The sequence below is a fragment of the Acomys russatus genome, chromosome 30, assembly GCF_903995435.1.
Source record: "Acomys russatus chromosome 30, mAcoRus1.1, whole genome shotgun sequence".
In the NCBI taxonomy this organism is placed as follows: Eukaryota; Metazoa; Chordata; class Mammalia; order Rodentia; family Muridae; genus Acomys; species Acomys russatus.
The window spans coordinates 11,901,511-11,914,552 of NC_067166.1; positions in this window are offsets into that span (position 1 = coordinate 11,901,511).

Here is a 13,042-nt window from a genome sequence, read left to right on the forward strand (position 1 = left end):
TAAGAAAGCTAAAAAATACATTTTAAGAGTACGCCTACGCTCCTCCGGGGCTTCTGTTTCAGGGCCTCCTACCTCCAGGGTCCTGCCCTGGCTTCCTTCGATAATGGACTATGATGTGGAAGCAAAGCGAACCCTTCCTCTCCAAATTGCTTTCCGCCATGAAGTTTCATCGCAGCAACAGAAACCCTGACTAAGATGGGCACAGTGGGAGAAACAGAGAGAGGATACAAGGGAGATGGCAGCTAGCCTGGCAGCAGAAGGTAGAGGATTCTTGATGAAGCGAAGGATTCCACAGGCCACCGGTAGCTTTGCCTTCACTTGAGGAAGACCCAGGTGTAGGAGGGGGACACAGAGGCGGCACTGCCCTGCAGATGTTCTCAGCCAATTGTCATTAACACTCCTGGCTTATTAGAGCTGCCCAAGGCAGAGTGAACAGCGGCGAGGATGGCGCAGGAACCTAAACCACTTCCCTGAAACCGACAGGAAGAGAAGCCTCGCTTGCTGTAGCAAAAAGACAAATTTTTTTACATAGCCAAGTTATCATGGTGCACTCTGATCAGAACGGCTCTAAATTTAACACGTGTACATTTCCTGCTGACGGTGTTATTTAATAAGGCCTAAAGTAAAATTGAAAGCGAAAGCAAAGTGTGTCTTGTGAAGTATTTATCTTCAGTTCCTGACTGAAGAGATAAATTTAGTAGTTGTTTCTCAGGTAACTAAACTTTGCTGTCTGACTTAGTTTTTTATGTATTCAATTTGCCTTTAAACCTGGATTCTGTGCAAAGTTCCATAAAGGCTTTAAAATATGGGCTTTATTAGAGACGTGAAAGCTGAGAAAGCAGGCATATTTTCTTCTTATTAACTCATCGCACAATACTAGGGCTGGGAATGGAGATTTAGGATGCTTGGATACCCAAATTGGGAAGAGTCAAGGCCAACGAACTGTGTCTTTCCATGACCCTGAAACTAAATGAAGAGCAACCAAAAAAAAAAAAAAAAAGAAAAGAAAAGAAAAAAAAGACCCTCTGGTTTTGGAGTTGAATCATGTAATATTTCACACGAAAAAGGTCTTTGGTGCAAAGACTTCCCTCAGAGGTTTACGTTTGTGTCCTAGCTCACCAGCTGATTGGGTGTTTTGGATTTGGGTTTGGCTTGCTTTGCTTCTTTTTGGAAGCAGGGTTTTATTTTTGCTTTTAAATCCCTTTAAAAAAATTTCTTTAGGGGGTCACGGAGATGTCTCAGCAGGGAAAAGAAAAGAGCTTGCCTCAAAAAACCCAACAACCTAAATTCAATCCCTGGAACAGACACGGAGTTGAAAGGAGACACCCAACTCTACCAAGTTGTCCTTTGACCACCGCACACACCCTCAGCTATGCACCGTACACATCTACACACAGGCGAGACATGAGTGCACAGTGTAGGTAAGCAAATAACACACAGTGCAATGCAGACTGCATGACACGGGTGTGGTGCAGCGCTCCACGCCAGAGGCGCCTTGGCCATTTGACCAAACTAACTAAAATGGGCAGGCCCCACGCTTTGGTCTGCGTGATTTCCTGCCTTTAATGTAACAGGAGCAACTTCTAAAACACTTGTCACTGAGAAGACCTTGCAAATGACCCAGTGCCTAAAGGCTACTAATTTGCAAATGCCAGACCCCTTTGATTCCCACGGGACCATGTGCTAAAACACATGGCTGATTCTTCCTACTTAGCAAAGAGGAGGAAGTCTTTCAGTGTTGCACAGCCCCGAGTGCATGACTCTCCTCTGCACAGCTGCTGCATGCACCTCCCAATTGAAACCAGCCTGCTACTAACGGCCAGAATTACCTTGAAGATCACATCTCCTAAAGGATGCCCCACCACCACCAATAAAATGTTGTATACATATGTGAGATTGTCAAAAATAAACAAAATGCATTTGTTTAACAAAGAAATCTGCAGGGGCTGGAGAGATGGCTCAGAGGTTAAGAGCACTGGCTGCTCTTCCAAAGGTCCCGAGTTCAACTCCCAGCAACCACATGGTGGCTCACAACTATCTGTAATGAGACCTGGTGCCGTCTTCTGGCGTGTAGGTGTATATGCAGGCAGACACTGTATACATAATATATAAATATTTTTAAAGGGATGACAACATATAAAACAGTGTTTAAAAAAAAAGAAAAAAAGAAAGAAAAAAAAATCTGCAGCCAGGCATGGTGCTGCATACCTTTAATCCCAGCACTCAGGAGGCAGAGGCAGGAGGATTGCTGTGAGTTCGAGACCAATCTGGTCCACAAAAGCAAGTCCAAGGCTACACAGAAAAACCCTGTCTTGAAAAGCGCCCCAGAAGGAAGGAAGGAAGAAAGAAGTCTGTAGTGGTGCATACCTTTACAGCAGGAGGTCTCTACGGGTTTGAGGCCAGCCTGGTGTGTATACAGGCCAGCCAGAGACCCAAGTCTCAAGAAGAAGAATGCTGTATTGCCCACGAACTCCTCAGGACAATTCATAGAAAAGATATGAACATCTGAACAGCTGAGAGCGTATGACAAAAAAGGCAGACTGAGTTATTTAAAAAAAAAAAAAAATAACTGTTCTAATGTCTCCAAAATAGCAAATATTTTTGAACCACCAAATGCTGACAAGGCTGAGTAAAATATACTCATTCTCATCACTTTCTTGTGGAAACTGCGGTGGGAAGGACAAGCAAATATAACTGTATTTGTGCGGATCTTTAGAGACACGGATGCTAAAACTGGATTGAACACAAGGGGAAGATTCCGTGTGAGAGGAAGTGGAAGGAGACCAGGAAGGGAGAGGGAGCTGCCCACCCCTCAGCACTAACAGTCTCACACCAGGACAAGTGGAAGAACCTGGTGTCCAGTCTGAGGTGGCCATCACAGCAGCCCTGTGTCCCTGGGGCAGTGGCCTGTCTTCCTACTGCAGCCATGTCAGCTCATCGACTGGAATCGGTGTGACCCTCATCAGGTCCTGTGTCTGTGGAGGATGACGAGGCATATCTATGTGACTGTTATGCTCATTTTTTTTTTACAATGTTGGCAATGTTCAAAGATGTAAAAAATTATTTCGGGGGCTTGGGGTGGCGGCCAATGAGCTATCTCAGCTGGTAAAGGCTCTTCCTGCCAAACTCAGTCACCTGAGTTTGAGACCCATATGGTCAAAGGGGAAAACTGGTTCCTGCAAATTTCCCTCTGACCTCCACACATGAACCATGGCATTCGTGTGCATGCAAGCGTGCATGTGTACATATGCATGCTAAATAAATAAATTTTTTTAAATGAGGTGATGGGTGGGCTGGTGAGATAGCTCAGTTTGCTTAAAAAAAAAAAGTTGCCATACTACCCACATAAGAAGGGATGATGCAGCCAGGCCATGGTGGCACACGCCTTTAATCTCAGCACTTGGGAGGCGGAGACAGGCAGATCTGCTGTGAGTTCGAGGCCAGCCTGGTCTACAGAAGGAGTCCAGGACTACACAAGAAACTCTGTCTTGAAAAACCAAAAGAAAAAAAAAAAAAAGAAAGAAAGAAAGAAGGGAGGATGCTATTAGAACTCAGGCCTTTATCTTCAACACTCGGGGGCAGAGTTGGGGCCCTGTGGCTTGTAAGCCAACAGTATTGCCCATTGATGAGTTCTAGGTTCTGTAAGAGACCCTGTCTCAAAAACATAGAGAATGATAAAGGAAAACATTCAACACACACACACACACACACACACACACACACACACACACACGAACACACACTTTTCCCTTATCCAGAAAATAATTGGCCAACATCACTAGATTTTTTTTCTCCAATGAAAATAATCATACTATAAACTAAATTTACTTACTCTTTAAATTAATGCTGCAATCTGTCACTTATTTGATGCATAACATCTGCCCCTGAGAGATGACTAAATTAATTTGAATTCAAATGAGAACAAAATTTCACTCAGCCACAGTTTGGCCACAGCTAGGGCAAAGCAGAATTCTGGATGCAGATTCTCAGCATGTATAACTCAGAAACAAATTGTGACTTGGAATAATTAACTCGTAAATCAAGGTTTACACTCATTGGAGAGTGCATTGGCAGGTTGCTGGCCTTATTCTTAGACCATTCAACAAACGTACATTGAGCAAACATCTACTGTTGGCAGATATTGTGAATTACTATCAATGTCTATTCTCTCTTCCATAATAACAGAACCTTTATTTATTCTGAGTGGCAGTGTGCCTAGGCTCAAACAATAAGTCATGTTAGTAAATATATCCGTGCCTATTTTTTTTTTCACTTTGCTAGACACTAAATGCTCTAATCTTCCTCTTGCAGCTAAGCATGACTATGGGCCTTGATTAGTGGTCCACACCTGTGATCTCAACATCCAGGAGGCTAAGCCTGGAGGATTATGATAGCAAAGATCCCCAGCTCCCCTGTCCCACCAGCTACATATGGAGACACTGACTCAAGGAAAAAACTTTACTATGGGTCCCAGTTATTACGAAAAAGATATAAAGAGAAGTTTACTGGGTAGTGTCTAAGAAGGCTGTAAAAGAGACAGGGTTAAGAAGCATAGTCTGCTTCGTTTTCCCTAATGTGGGTGTCAGCTATGGAGCAGGAACAACAGTCTCTAGATCATGAGGAACCACACATAAGGAAGATAAGTCATCATGCTGAAGATAACAGACAGAAGCTTCGATCACTCCCTGAGATTATGAGCCCATGATAGAACTAGGAAAGTCAGAAACTCATGCAGCCAGGCAGTGGTGGCCCATGCCTTTAATCCTCAAGAGGCAGAGGCAGATGGATCTCTGAGTTCGAGGCCAGCCTGGTCTACAGGGTGAGTTTCAGGACAGTCAAGGCTACCCTGAGAAACTTTATCTTAAAAAAAAAGAAACAAACAAACAAACAAACTCATGAGTATGGAATGCCTGAGAGTGTTAATTAGGCAGTAAAACAGAGAACCAGTAAAAATCAAACGCTAGGAATCCCCAAGTGTGCTGAGGGCCCATGTGAGTAGAGCCTTTCTCACTCGAAGGTGGTAACAGTGTAAGCTGCTATAACTTCTTTTGGAGGGCAACTTAGTAACATCTATCAGCAATTAAAATATGCCGATCCTCCAAAATAGTAATTCCACTACTGGGAAAGGTTTCTATGGAAAAATACAGGTGCAAGAAGACACACACACAAGATTACTTATCAAAGCATGGTTTGAGGTAGCAAAATATTAGACTCAACCTAAATACAAAACTGGAAAATAAATTATTTATACATGCATACAGTAAAAGACAGCTATTCAAGTAAATAATAAAGTATGAAAAACACGGAATGATGTGGAAAGATGCTCACTGGGTAGAAATTCTTAAGATAGAAACAATGTAGCCAGGCATGGTGGCACAGGTCTTTAATCCCAGCACTCAGGAGGCAGAGGCAGGCGGATCGCTGTGAGTTCGAGGCCAGCCTGGTCTACAAAGTGAGTCCAGGACAGCCAAGGCTAACATAGAGAAACCCTATGTCGAAAAAGAAAAAAACCAAAAAAAAAAAAAAAAAAAAGATAGAAACTGTATACTATGATGCTATTTTATTAAAAATTAAGGTATAAATTAGCATGGAAGACAAGGGATAGAAATTTTCAGATTCAAAGTTGCCCCAAAACGACAATTTCTAGGCACATTCTAACACCTAAAGTGAATAAAAGCACTCCTTAGTTCTTACCTCTATCCCCCATCCTGATACTAGACACACACACCACACCACACAAACACACACACACACACCAAACAGAAAGTAAGAAGGGATCTGGGCCTGGTAGAACAGGCCTTTAATCCCAGTGAACAGATCTCTGAGTTTGAAGCCAGCCAGGCTACACAGAGAAACCTTGTCTTGAAAAACAAACAAACAATCCTTACAAAAAGTAAGGAATAAGGGACATCAAACAGTCAAAACAGTCATTACCAAGGTCTAGGAAATGTAGCCTGGGTCTCTGGAAGACAAGAGGAGACGAAATAAGCAGCATTGTGTTGGAGAAGCAAGGAACTCTGGGTTTGTTCAAGAACTGGAAAAGCCCAGGGAGCGATGGTGTGAAGCTGTGTTCCAGAGGGCTCCTGGAGGGTTACTATGACGTCAGAGTCTTGCCAGCAATGTACGCTACAGACTGTGCTTGTGAACCCAAGGCTGGCTCCCCATCTACCCTACGAGGATCTATCCCATTGCTGCCGCCTGGTCTCCCTTCTCTCCTTCAACTGGGCAGTGTGCTCTTAAAATCTCCTCCACCCCCAGTAATAATAGTTTCATTGGAAGGTCTCAAAGAGATTTTGTTGCTTTAAAAAAATGTGCAAAGTACAACAAATAATAAACGTTATTGTTAGGCAATAGAATGCGTGTATTTCCCCCTTTACAGTGTAGTATTGTTGCATGTATTAACACACCGCTCTTAGATCTTGATTATGAACTCGGCCACTAAGTGCCGACCTGTCCGTCTTTTATTGCCAATCAGTTTTCTAAATTCCCCTTCCAGCCATCTCCTCTCTAGCTCAGCTCCTTCGGTTTGAGTTATGATGTTATCACCAATGGGGAGTATTAGCTTATAGATAGACTCATTACAGTTCGGAGCAAGCTTTGGACCTGTCTATCCCATCTCTATGTCTTCTTCATTCACCCAAAGCCATTTCATAACTAAAGTCATTGAAGCTGAAGGGAGGGGCAGACAGAAAGTTGTCTGTGTGAGTGCGGGGGCTCCCAAGAATAAAAGCAAGGGCTGGATACAGATGAGATTCTACGAGTCAGTGGAAGCAGGGATGAGTTTAAGTAGATACTAACAAAAGAGTTACTGCTAAGGAATTATGGGAAAGGAGTGTGGTCTCCTGTGGGATGGCTATTCTTGGTGCTCAACTTGACTACATCTGGAATTAACTAAAACCCAAGGGGCTGAGTACACCCGTGGGAGTTTTTTCCCTTCCTTTCTTCCTTCCTTCCTTTCTTCTTTTATTTTCCTTTCTCTTTTTTCCTTTCTTTCTTTCTTTCTTTCTTTTATTCACTTTACATCCCAATCGTAGCCCCGTCCCTCCTCTCCTACCAGTCCCACTCTCCCTCCCTCTCCCCATACTCCCCTCCCCTACTCGTCAGAAAAGGGAAACCCCAATCCCACCCCAGCACATCAAGTTGCATCAAGACTGAACACACTCTCTTCCACTGAGGCCAGGTAAGGCAGCCCCTCGGGGGGGGGGGGGGGGGGGGAGTGATGGAAAAGCAAGAAACAAAGTCCATGTCAGAGACAGCCCCTGCTGCACTTACCTGGGGACCCACATGAAGACTAAGCTGCCCATCAACTCCATCTGTGTAAGAGGCCTAGGTCCAGGCCATGCATGGTCCTTGGTTGGTGCTTCAGTCTCCATAACCCCCCTGGGCCCTGGTTAGTTGAGTCTGTTGCTCTTCTTTCCTTCCCTCGCCCTCTTTCACAAGGCTCCCTGTGTTCTGCCTAATATTTGGCTGTTGAGTCTCAACATCTGTTCCTATCTGCTGCTAGGTGGGGCCTCTCAGAGGACAGCTATGCTAGGCTCCCGTGTGCAAGCACAGAAGAGTATCCTTTAGAGTGTCAGGGGTAGGGCTAGAGAGATGGCTCAGAGATTAAGAGCACCGCCTCCTCTTCCAGAGGTCCTGAGTTCAATTTCCAGCAACCACATGGCGGTTCACAACCATCTGTAATGTGGTCTGACGCCCTCTTCTGGCCTGCAGGTGTACATGCAGGCAGAATGCTGTTTACATAATAATAAATAAAATCTTTAAAAAAAAAAAAAGAATGTCAGGGGTTGGCTCTTTCCCATGGGGTGGGTCTCGGGTTGGGCCAGGCATTGGTTGGACATTCCCTGAGGAATTTTTCTGAATTCAATCATGAAGACTTAACTTCAATACAGATCTTTTGAGGTGCGAGCATCCACACTTAATCTGAGCCACACTTTCTGCTGGCAATTGCTGTAAGGAGGTGGAAGAAGGCAGGTCTCTCTTTGCCTGCTTGCTTGATCCTCAAAGGCGAGTTCATTCTTCATGTAATGTTAGAACCTACTTCTTCAGGATTCTGATGTATACTGAAGACAGGCTGAGACATCCAGCCTCACTGACTGAACAACTACCAGATTCTTGGACTTTCCTTTGTTAGACAGCCATTGTTGGACTACCTGGGTCACAGCCTGTAAGCCACTCTAAAAAATCCTATATACACATATACTAAGTATATATGTATAAATTATTTTCTATAGAATATATGTATGTACATACACATATATGCATGTATACATACACACACATGTATGTGTGTGTGTGTGTGTTGGTGGTGGGTGGTGTGTGTGTATACTAATATACCATGTGAAAGAAAAATATTCTTCTCCACCACTAGAGCACAAGAGGAAATGACCTCAAATGATAAAACTTTGTGGGAAGGAATATCATTAGTACATCTACCAATAAGGACTTTTAGTCATAATAGACACTAACCAAGTAATTAATATAGAAATGTACTGAAAGATATTTGGTCAGCTGCTTATTCTCCAATGGGCCCAGAAAATCCAGCATGGAAGTCACAATACCAAAACAATCTTCTCAATCTCACCGCACAGAATTGATCTTAAAAAGACACTAGCCAGGCCTGGCAGGGCATGCCTGTCATCTTAGCGCTTAAAGATAGATGCAGGAGGGTCATGGGTTCTAGCCCAGTCTGGGCTGTGCAGTGTGAAACAAAGGAGGGATGGTCTGAGGGAGGAAGAAGAGGAGAGGAGAGAAATGGCAGACGGAGAGAGGAGAGGACGGGGGACAGCAAGAAATGAATCTGGAAGGGAAGGAAAGGATGAAGAGAAGGAAGTGAGGAAGAGGAAGAGGAGGACAAGAGGAAAGGAGTGGAAGAATGAGTGGGAGGAGAGGGGTAAAAGGAGGGAGAAGAAAGAGCAGAAGGAGAAGGGGAGACATAGACGAAGGGAAGAGAGGGAAAAGAGGAAGGAGGGAGAAACGGAGGGGAAAGGAATCAGTGTCTCGTGGTTGCGCACCACTCGGGAGGCAGAGGCAGGCGGAGCGCTGTGAGTTCGAGGCCAGCCTGGCCTAGAAAGCAAGTCTAGGACAGCCAAGGCTACACAGAGAAATCCTGTCTCGAAAAAAACAAAGAAAGAAAGAAAGAAAGAAAAAAAGAAAGAAATCAGTGTCTCAGCTGGGGGACATTTTACTTGGCTCCTACTGCCAACACCAAACACCAGAGATAAGAGTGCTGCCATCGCCCCTGGTGGCAGCAGCAGCACCAACTGCTCCTGGAACCATGGAGCTGCTGGCCCTAACAGCAGCAATGGCTTCCTCGTGGTCCTCCCTCCATAGACTCCACATTCTAAGACCAATTCCTGTGGCAGAAGCCAGCCACATCTTGAATTCAGGGAGGCTGAAAGGGCCATCCCACTTTTTTATTTCTACAGCGGATGGCAGTCAAGAAAAGCAAAGAAATGTCATCTGCAGGGGGATTGAAGAGAATATGGAGGGTTTGACATACCAGACAGTCCCTTTGCACTAAAAGGTGTTCTGTGAGGCTGAGGAAAACATGGCCTTCAGTCCTAGCATTAAATGGGGGCTAGGGTTCAATATGAAGGGAGCAGTGAGGAAGGAACAAAGTCGAGTTTTAATGGTTTTTCCCCCCTTAAACATTTTTTTTTTTTTTTTTTTTTTTGAGTAAAATATTTGTAACTTGGATGGTGGAGGCTTTTGTGAACGGCGGTTCTGTAAAGTATCAGTTTGATCGAGCGAGACAGTCCTCCCGTTCCTGATCCGCGTGGTCACACTGGGCTAAATGTTTCCTCGGCATCTTTCTTATATGATAGAGCTGGAGTCACGAATGCTGGCCAGTGCGTATTACCACTAGGCGCAAATTACAGTGAATAACCAACCAGCCAATCGACAAGCAGGAAGCACACCCTTGTCTAAAGAAAGCTTTAATGTAAAGAGATACAAAAGGAGGTCAACTAGGAGAGTCTCCGCGAGTATGCCAGGGGTCAGGGAGGAGACCTGGAGGAAGCACAGGCTTGGGAAAGAGGGTCAAACACCCTGGGTTGCCCCCTCCTGCCTCGTAGGGAAAAAATGGAAAGTATGGCTGCTGCCAACGGACTTAAACTATTTCTAGGGCCAAGCTTGCAGGTGCCAAAGGAGCATCAACCGTCCAGGAGCCCCCAGAAGCCCCCAGAAGCCACGATAGGAGGAAAGGAACGCAGCACTAGAAATCGAGCCAACACCACCGCTGGGAATCACACAGTGGTTATGAGGTGTGGACTACAAAGGCAGCGTGGGGTTGGTGCGTGAGTGCCGTCTAGACATGAAGCTGAGGCGGTGCACCGCCACACATGCCAGATCCACACGCACCCGGCAAGAGCAAATGGACCAGCCTCTAAAAGCAGAAGCCTCTTCCTTCTACATGTGCCTCTTGTGACCTCTATTGGCAAGGTTTAGCATTGCACTTACCGCAGAGAAAATCGCGTGGCCAGTCCACAACTGCAGAGTAAAGATGAGACTGACTCTGAGCTTAATAACTGACACAATACGATAAAATAAGGCCATAAAAATGGACAATCCATTCAAGTTTCTTCATTTGTCTCATATTATATATATATATAATATATATATAATATATATATATATATATATATATATATATATATATTCAGTACAATTTTATGAAACTTCTCTTTTTGTTTCTGGTTTTTGGTTTTTGGAGACAGGGTTTTGCTGTGTAGCCTTGGCTGTCCTGGGCTCACTTTGTAGACCAGGTTGGCCTCGAACTCTATCTCTTTGAGTGCTGGGATTACAGGCCTGTGCCATCATGCCCTGCTGGTTCTTCTTTAAAAAACAAAAACAAAAACAAACAACAACAACAAAAAAAAAAACAAACAGGAGCCAATCAGTTCTAATTTCTTTTGATATAGAGCAACCCTTCCAAATGTTGAGTGAGGAGGAGTTGGTGTGTGTGTGTGTGTGTGTGTGTGTGTGTGTGTGTGTGTATGTGTGTGTGTGTTGTTTTGCTTCGCTTGAGACTGGGGTCTCCTGCAGCCCAGGCAGGTCTTGCACTCCAAAGACAGCCAAGGATAACCTTGAACTCCTGATGCTCTTACTTCAACATGCCAAGTGCTGAGGTCACAGGAGCATGCTACCACATCTGGATCTGGCGTTTTTACTTTAATGGCATTCATCACAGAAGAAATTCAGCCAGCTGCTTCACAGATTGATTCGTTTTGTAGATTTTTCTATCTTTCCCTGGTGCAGCTTCATCTCCCCCACCCCACCACCCCCAGTTGCCTGGATCCCTTGTGAGCTGGAAGTTGGAGCTATACCTTAGAGCCCAGGGTGTTGAAAAGGATGCCCCATGATTGTCTTTGCTGCTCCAGTTGCACCTTATTATGGACACAGTGTTGGTTTCCCATTATTTTTGTGAGAGAGAGAGAGAATTGTCTGTGTGCAGGCCAGAGGCCATGTTGGTTTTATTCACCCATCACTCTCCAGCTTATCTCTTTGTGTGCGTGCCCGGGTGAATGTGTGTCCACCATGTGCATGCGAGTTTCCATAGAGCCCAGAAGAGGGTATCAATTCCCTAGAACGGGAGTTTGAGGAGGCTGGAAGCTGCCTAAGGTAAGTGCTGGGCACCAAATCTCAGGTCCTCTACAAAAACAAGTGTTCCTCACTGCTGGTCTGTCCAGGCAGCCCCCACATTATCTATTTTGAGACAAGGCCTCCCATTAAACCTGGAACTCTCTAACTAAGCCTGATTGGCTGGCAAGAAAGGTCTAGGCATTCCCCCTGTCTCCACTCCCCAGTGTTTGGATTATGTGGTGGAGTCACCATGCCTAGCTTTTGATGCCAGGGATATAAACTCAATTCCTTTAAACTTGCATAGTGAGCGTTTACCGACTGTGCCACCTCCCAAGCCCCTGGTTTCCCCACTATCAAAGTAGAAGACACTTTCCTAGATGAAACAGTGCTGGGCCCTTCCCTGACTGGGAAAGCCATTCCTAACTAGTTCTGTTATGAACTAGGAGATGCTGACAACCTCAGAAAACACTGTTCCCTGGCAACTTTTTGCAGGCCTAACTTGTCACTGGGAGAGATAAAATGGACATTCTCTCTGTCTCTCTGTGTCCGTATCTATTTATCTATCTCTGTCTCCTGGTATTCTTTTGTATGCAGCATATTTCCTTCATCAACTAGAAATGCACCTCACTTTCCCTAAAACAGAAAAAAACACATAGATTCCTATTTTCAGAGTACAAGAAAACCAGTCTCGGGTGGAGAAAAAGATCTACTTTGAAGAAGAACTCAGGCACTCCAGGGATGACAGAAGAGTTGTTCCCTTGAGACCTAGGGCATGGGTGCCAGGAGGTTGGAGGCACACCAATATAAGCCATCTACTTTGCAGTGTGCCTTTGAGGGCCTGAAGTTCTAAGAACGCCCCTGTTTGTCACTCGATGACCTTTCTAGGCACCTTCGGCATGTTGGCTGCAGCGTGTTGATGTTATCTTAGGAGAGGTGGCTGTTTGTCCCAGCCTAGAATGGCTAAGCACTGTCAGGACAAAGAGGCTCCCTGGGCTGCTGTGGGTGAGGGTTCTCAGAAAGCTTCATGTGCAAACAAAAGTGAGACTTCCTTCTGTACTTTTTTCCTTATACAACTTTATTTCCTCCATAAGTGAATGATCCACTGGGGATCATTAAATTATTGCATAATTTAACGGATCATTAAACTACCATCTCATTTAAACCTTGACATCTGGGGCTGGAGAGATGGCTCAGTGGGTAAGAGCACCTGCTGTTCACGCAGAGGACCAGAGGTTGGTTCCTAGCACCTGCACTGGGCAGCTCACAACCTCAAGAAACTCCAGCTACCAGGGACGCCAAGATTCTCTTCTGGCACTCCATACATGTGACATACACTGACACGTACACACACACGTACACACACACACACACACACACACACACACACACACACACACACTTAAATAAAAACAGAAAAGAAAAAAACTTGAGATCTTCACCTTCCTGAGAACCCGACTGG